Below are 8669 nucleotides of genomic sequence, written 5' to 3' on the forward strand. Positions count from 1 at the left end.
AATCTAGGTGTTCTTCAGTAAATAGACAAACTGGAAAACCATACAATGGAGTAGTATTGAGCTATAATAATATATTAGCTAGGAAACCATAAAAGATCATTCATAAATGCTCATTTCTAAGTCAAAGAAGTCAATCTGAAAAAAACTATTGTATTGTTTTCTCTCACATTAGTTTCTAGAAAATGAAAAACTATGGAGATAATAAACATACCAATGGTTGCTGGGGTCTTGGGAGAAGTTATAATTGACTAGATGAAAAAGAGGAGATATATAAGGTGGTGAAATTATTTTATGTGATTCTGTAATGGTGTGTATATGCAACTGTGCATTTATAAAAAAAAAAAAGGAACTTTACAAGACAAAAATAAGCCTCAATGTAAGAGAATTTAAAAAATTATGAAGTTGGGGGTTTCTAGCATAGAATGTGGACTATAACAAAAACAAACAAACTCCCCCCACCCGGCCCCGCAAACTCTCTAATTGTGTTATGTATGTATGGAATAACCTCAGTCAAAAGGGTGGGGAAGTCACTGATATAAGATATTCAGGAAATAAGTGGGCGCTATGAGAATAAAACGCTGTATTCTACTTGGTGAGGTTATTTTCCGTGGAGTTAGAGGCTGCTATTGATGGATAATGTAAATGAAAAAAATAAGCAAGTGAATTGGAAAGGGTCAGGCTTCTTATCTGTTGAAGTGGGAAGACGAAGACAGCCAATGGGGAAGACTAGAAAAATCCACATGGCAACAGATGATGCATCTGTAGGAGTTCATATTCTGAATACAGATATAGATGGGTCCACGCACAGAGAGACATTTATGCACATGAATGTTTGCTTGAGTTAGTATACATGTATTTCCTTGTTCTGCCACCCAAGAACTTAGACACATCAACAGCCTGCCAGCAATGATCACACTTATAACCCAGATCTTAATTTTTAATATTAGTCTCCAAAAAAGGGAACTGCAACTCTTTGGAGCAATGACTGATCCTAGTACAGGAGGCATGGCATGTACAAGGTGTGCCCTGGGTATCTTGTAATGGCAGAAAATAAAGAAATGCTCAAAAAGAAAAAACGATTGATTATGTTGAAAAGAAAAACAAAAAAACAAAAACCACACAGCAGCCAACTGTGAAAAGCTCCCAATGACCGTGGCCGGACAAAATTCAGCAGCAGATTTTTAGAAGAATAATTTAGCTATTACCTATATTATAAAATAAATAGCTATTAGTCCACGATGATATAAATAAATGATTAAATATAATTTTATTTATTTTTTTATTATGCTATGTTAGTCACCATTTGTTTTGATGCAGTGCTCCATGATTAGATAAAATTTTAAAAAGTTGACAGGAATAGGGGTGCCTGGGTGGCTTAGTTGGTTAAGCATCTGACTTCATCTTAGGTCATGATCAAGTCCTGCATTGCATTGCATCAAGCTCCTGGCTGGAAAGGGAGTCTTTTGTTTTCCTCTCCTTTTATGCCTCCTCCTGTTTGTGCTGTGTCTCTGCCTCAGATAGATAAATAAAATCTTAAAAAAAAAAAAAAGATTCCAAAAGAATAAACGAATTTCCCATCCTGAAGAATGCCAAGTAATTTATGCTGATACTACACCCTCAAGGAAGGTAAGCATATCTCCCCTAAGTATATGCTATGCAAAGTGACCTCCTTTCAAACAATATAGTATGGGTTGGGAAGGAAGACTAACTTTATACTTAAGAAATATGGCAAATATGACTTTGGTTTGATGATTGTGAAAACATCATGAGTAAAGTCATATAGACAGAATTTAACCTTCATACGATGTTATGAAAATGACATTTTACCTCCATGATCTCCCTAACAAAAATACATAATCTCATTATCAAAGGAAATTTCAGACAAATCCCAATTGAGGAACATTGTACAAATTATTTGATAATCCTCAAGTCTGTCAAGGTTGTCAAAGACAAAGAAAATCTGAGAAAATGTTATAGGCAAGAGGAACCTAATTTTATATGACAACTAAATACTACGGGATATTTTCATTGAGATGTTGACACAAACAAACAAAAGATTAAATTTTTAGAAATCAAAAATAATCTGTATAAAGCATGAGCTTCAGTTAATAATAACGTATCAATATCAGTTTTTCAATTAGCAATAATCTCGCGTTGGATAAACCCCATTGGCTATGATACTGCCAGTGCACAAAGCTCAATATCAGTTTTTTAACTGTAGCAAATGTAGCATACTAATATGTTACTAATAAGGGAAACTAAGTATAGGGTAATGGAAACTCAATTATTTTACAACTTTTCCATAAATTTAAATCAATTTTAAAATTAAAATCTTATTTTTAAAAACAAAAAAAACCACGAGTGATTCTGGAAATTCAATGAAAACCTCTGTGCTGGAAATACATTTATTTTTAATGCCTTAAACATTCATTGTTTAATGCTTGATTACCATGGTTTGAAAGCTAGATGGGTTTGTTTTGGATTGTGTGGATATATTACAAATGAAGAAGAAACAACATAAAGGAGATACATGATGCCCTAATGAAAAACCTCTATTCTACAAATAGACATAGAGTCAGTAAGCAATAATTAAAAGAAGGAAAAAGACTGAGGAGCTTATCAGAAATCATCCAAAATGTTAAAGACAACAAGAATCACAAAGCTCATAAATACCAATAAAAGCCTGAAATCACCATAGTTCATCATGTAGACTATGCCTAGACCAGAAAAAAGCTTTTTATATATTACAGTTCAGTTAGCATTCCATACTAGAAAGCATATGAGACTTGTGCTCACAAACACATGCTATCTTTCTTAACTTAGTCGATGATATGGCCCTGAATCTGTGCAAATTCCAGTCACCTCATTTCTAAATCTGCGAAATCAAATTAAAAAATGTATAGAGTACTTTTTAAATACTAAAATCTTTTAATTTTAATTTTTTAAAGATTTTATTTATGTATTTGACAGAAATTATGAGTAGGCAGAGAGGCAGGCAGAGAGAGAGGGGGAAGCAGGCTCCTCATTGAGCGGAGAGCCCGATGTGGGGCTCAATCCCAGGACCCTGGGATCATGACCAGAGACGAAGTCAGAGGCTTTAACCCACTGAGCCACACAGGCACCCCAAAGAGTAAAATCTTAAATAAACGCTATTTTCTTTAATCTCCAAATACAGACACCCAAGATCTTGCGTTTGCAGACAAATGACAGAGATAAAAGATCAGTTTAGTAAATATAGTATATATTAACCAAAGTACTTAAAATTGGGTTGACTTCAGGGTCTGTTAACTGGTCTAAAGCTTCATGAGTAAAAAGGTTCAGGGGTCCAGTATTACAGCTGTACAGATGAAAATGTACATTTTTTAAAAAGGCTAAAATACTTGATACCAGGGTAAATTGCTACCTGCAAAAAAACACAGTATCAATAGAAACTATGTGTTCTCAGCTCTGCAACTGTGGCCCTAACATTTATGTAATAAAATGTCCTTCCAATTTCTTTCTGTCAATTTCTATCAGTTGATACAAAATAAATAATAAATCTCTGTAAACTTCCAAACACTTAATGATAGATAGTCCCCACTCTGCATGGTTGTACTGGACCATAATAGTTACTATGCAATTTATCATCTTAATAACTGTTCAGTAAAATTTAATTTTTTTGGTCAAAGTTTTAAAAATCCTGTCAGTTATAAATATTAATAAAGTTTTTAAAATAAGCTAATATGTATTTAATATACTGTTCCCAGGATTCCCTTATTGTATTTTTTGGCTGGTCTCACTTCCTCTGAGACTTCATCCTTTTGTTCATGACTGCTTTCCTCCTTTATGTCTCTAAGTTTGCCTTCACTCGGCCCTGTTGGCATTGTATCCAGAGGCTCAACAACAGCAGTGTTCACATTCCCATGATCAGCTAGTTCTCTAATTCCACTTCTGCTGATTCAAAGTTTACTTCAAATGTTACCATTTTTAATTTCTTTGCTACACTTTCATCGTTGTTGGCCAATTCAAGAGCTCATTTCTTTGAAATATCACATGGGCTTATCACTAGGGACAAAGAGTTAGTACAACTACATGCTAAGTATCTGTCCCTAAGCTGAGTATGTGTACGGTGACCAATTTTCAATAGACTTTGAAAGAAGGTATGGGATTGGTATTGATCACGATGCAGATCTATGTTATTTGCATAGTGATTTATGGACTCAGGTAAGGCAGTCAAGTTTGTACTTCACACAATTACTCACAGTTAATATATCCTAGCAACTGAAATTTGACCCGAATCGGGAGACTGGTATTATTTAATTAATCTGTCCTAACTGAAATCTATGTATATCATAACCATGAAAAACAATGATTATCAATAAAAGAATAAGAGATTATAAAATAAATCCACTTTCAATTAACACTTTTACATATATATATATGCATGTATATATATATATATATATATATATATATATTATGACAAAGTTGTTTCAGTTTCTCAGCAACTGGCTATCTATTAGAATAGTCATACATCTTTTCAACAATTAAAGAAATATTCGTTAAGCAATTGGAATAATCCTTCTGGGTAGAGAACAGAAAGAAAACTAATCTCAGCCCTCACAGTACTGATATTGCAGTGAAGAAAATAAGAAGTAAATAAGATAAATAAGTTATGAAAACTAGCTTAATAATAACAACAAAGGGGAGAATGAAGCTGGGAAGTGTCTAGTGTCAGGGAGGTGGTTTAAACTGTCAACAGGATGATCACAGAAGATTTCACTGAGAATCTAAATTTGAAGTAATGACTTAAAGGAAATGAGAGAGTGGGGCTTATGCGCATCTTATGGAGGAACATTTCCTGTAGAAGGAATGGAAATCTAAAGGCTGGGAGTTTCGAGCTGTCCCATTTTGTTAGAGGAATAGAGAGGAAGTCAATGTAGCTGTATCAATGAGAGAGAAAGAAGAAGAATGAAGGAAGAGGGGATGGGGAGCTGGTTTATAAAGGCTATCAAATATATTTATAGTATGGTGTCACTCTGACTGAGATTACAAGTCATGGCAAAGCTTGGGTAGAAGAATGGCATAAACACATTTTAACAGTATCACTGGCTTCTTTCTTAAAAACAGAGGAGGGGTCAGGGCAGAAGAGAGGTAGTTAAGATACCATTGTAATAATTCAGGAAAGACATTAACGGGGTTCTGGACTAACATGGTGTCTTACTGTGATGGTGAATAGTTAAATTCTATTCATATTTCAAGACTGGAGATACACTATAGCAGTTTTTCAGTATAACAGAGTGTCTGAACAATCCTCTAGAATTGGATGAAAGAGAATTTGAGATATTAATTGCCTAAAAGGAGGTAGAACTGAAACACTAAACTACATCATCACCCACGAAAGCTCTTTTGCAGCACAGTGTGCAAACGTTTTCTTTGACAAAGGAGAAAAAATGAATTTCAAGATAAAGTTGAAACAAGAGCAAAGAACATATTTGACTGGAATTTTTCAAGGTTAATTTTAGGGATCCCTTCACCTTTGTAGAAGATGTCAGTTTCACTTCCAAAAACCATTCCAAGGCAGGGAAAGGATTATAAGACATAGGCAACATGATAGCCTCCAGGGAACACTAACCTACAATCCCAAGTAAAAGGCAAAGTCTTAAGGCCTCAGGTGTTTTCCTTTGAAACAACTTTCTGCTCAATAACTTGAAGACAAACAGCCTAATGCAAATGTGGGAAATTCGTGCTTTAATAGAGTCCCCTTATAGGAACAGACTTACACTGTAGTATGAACTTGTAGCTCCATCTCTCAACTAATTCTAGTATCTAGGGGAAAACCTTTACAACTTTGGAGTATTTGCCTTTTCAACGTGGAGTAGAGAATGCACCTGTATTCCAATTGTTCACAGATGAGGTACTCTGCACATAAATTTGCATATAAATCTTTGAGATATTTTTAGAAAACGTCTATTTAACAAATGACAAATCTTTTAAGTTACATGTGATATCTTTGTTTAACCAAATCACTTTACTGGCTACCGTACCATGAGTACCCTTTATTTTCCCTTTTTGACACTTGCTCTCAATATATTTTACAGTTAATTCTGTGTGTTGTTCACTTTAATGCACTTTGTCCTCTGAAGTAAATAAATGAATACTGATTTTTGTCAACCCCGGGTGACTCATCTTTTGTAATTTGTCACGTCAGATTTTATCAGCCACTTCATACTGGCTTACTGGAAAAGCACAACAAAATCCAATTGATTCAACACCAAACAATTTATCTTAACATGACACTTTTTAAATGCTGAAGTTCCCGGGTAGACAGAAAAAAGGCACTGTACTATTAAAAAACTCACGAGAAAAAAGAAAATAAAAACTTTCTCTTGGTTATTCAATATTCCCAAGGATATCTCTAGACATTATGATCATTTTGAAAAGAAACCAAATATTTAGAGCAACATCCTTGATTTTACACACACACACACACACACACACACACAGAATTCATTTCTTACAGCTTTAATAGTTGGCGAGCTTAGTACAGGACTAATGCATTGAGTATAGCACATTCCAATGTTTACCCATCAAGTTTACCTTGATTTTCCAAAGATTCAATTCCAGCCATTTAGCACCTGCTAATTATGATATACAACTTCTAAGTTCTTCTGAAAAAAATTTCAGAGTGCTTCCAAGACCAGCACATCATCAAGAAAAGTAGCTAGATTCATTACCCAAGGATCTATGATTGCAATGTCAAATGAAGCGTTATTTTGACTGGTTTTCACTACATCATGCTTCTTCCGTGGCAGTCTGCCAGAAGATTTTTTTTTTTTAAATAGCTCCCAATGAGATTTCTTTAAATCCCACATGTCAATTACCCTACATATTATATACAGGAAGAAAGTGAACAATCCTGATATACATTTAAAAAGACACCATTTGCTGTGTATGCAACTTCTTTGAATAGCTATCTTCATAATTTACAAATATTGAACCATAACCAAAATAGTGAAGCATGTTTACTATTATGGTGAAAATAGTATTAAGTATGAAATTTACAACTCACAGTAATTGGATAGAGTTACATCTCATTCATTCAACATATTATAGGTGCTAATAATGGCACTGTGCTAAATCTGTGATTTCACCTTATTTTTACACATTTACCCAGAAATACAACATATCTTTATTTTAATCATGAGAAAACCAAGGCTCTGATGCTGGGGATTCACCTCCCACCCCCACCCAAACCTAACCTAAGATGTATGAGGACAAACAATTTAAAAATTAGTTATAATTAAGTATAATAAATGTTGATAACAGGGAGGGGTGAGAATGAACAGCAAGAGGAAATGACCAACTTTTAATCAAGAATTCCAAGGTTAAGGAATTGTACAGTAGAATTAAATCAGGGCTGGAAGCTACCAGTTAAAAGTAAAGGAGGAGAACAAGAAGGAAGCAGTGGGAAAGGTTTGAGAAAGTTTCAAGCACTAGATATGGAAGAGCAGACACAACTAGTACAGGTTTGGGATGTTTGAACCTAGTGGTGGCAGTAAAGTGAATCTAAAGAGAAAGACATTGCCTAACCTGTATGTTTCGCTAAGAGCAACTGTTAGGCACTGCAGTGATACAATTGTAATCTGTTCACGTTTTAGAAGATCAGTCTGTCTCTAAATGGGAAAGTATTAGAAGAGAGCAGTTCTGAATTCAGAAAATCTGCCATAACTTAGTTAGTTGAATCAAATTGAAATGTTTTAGCTAAAACGGGAGTGTTGGTAATAGTAAACAATGAAGAAAACATGTATAGGAATTGGAGACAAGGGCAGTGGTTTCCAAACATGAGCATATGTTGGGACCATCTGAAGGGTTTGGTATAACACACATTGCTGCATCTACTCCCAAGGTTTCTAATCCAGAAGATACAGCATGGGACGGAAGAATTTGCATTTCTAAATTCCCAAGTGATTCTGATGCTTCTGGTAAAGGGCTCCCTTTGGGAACCACAGGTCAAAAGAAGGAAACTGGGAAAGGAGCCAAAAAAGTCAATGGTCGTGCAGTCCTACCCTTTTTCCTTGCTCCATTGTTGAGTGCAGGGAAAGGAGCTCTCCAAGGAATGAACCTGAAATGAATCCAAATCATTCAAATCCCATCAGGACTCAGGACTCTGTCTTTCCAGAGATCACATTTCCCTACAAACTCCATTTATACAGTATGTAATTATACCCACAGGACTAAGCCAAGAGAAAGATATAGAAAGAAATGTGACTCTGGAAGTCACTCTTGGTTTGTCTACAGATTATACACATACAAAACTGGATTAATTATTATCCTTGTTTCATGACCCAAGCATTGCTCAATGTATGCTCTATTTTTATTAACTGATAGTTAACTTAATGTATGATTTACTTTCATTAACTGATAGTTAACTTAAATAACAAACACCTTCCAATCAACCATTAAGACAAAAAGTCAAGGTATTGACATAAACCTATATTAAAGTATCTGGTAACCACAAACCCCCACCCCCACCCACCCCCGCCCCACCAATGCAGATCTTTCCCAGCCTGAATTAACCATTACCTTTAATCTTCTGTGTTCTTTTCATATAAGTTTATGCCTATACACATTTTTTTCTATAAAGAACATTTTTTTAAAATTTCAGGATTTTTTTTTTAGCTTTATAT

General features: G+C 34.7%; 1 non-coding gene across 1 annotated transcript; it reads right to left on the reverse strand.

Annotated features, from left to right (window-relative positions):
* Positions 1-2057: 2057 nt before the first annotated feature.
* LOC123390456 lies at positions 2058-2198 on the reverse strand. Its single transcript, XR_006605046.1, has one exon. It is a non-coding gene; the product is annotated as a U4 spliceosomal RNA (small nuclear RNA).
* Positions 2199-8669: the final 6471 nt, after the last annotated feature.

The sequence above is a fragment of the Mustela putorius genome, unplaced genomic scaffold, assembly GCF_011764305.1.
Source record: "Mustela putorius furo isolate JIRA1106 unplaced genomic scaffold, ASM1176430v1.1 tig00537350_pilon_pilon_pilon, whole genome shotgun sequence".
Lineage (NCBI taxonomy): Eukaryota > Metazoa > Chordata > Mammalia > Carnivora > Mustelidae > Mustela > Mustela putorius.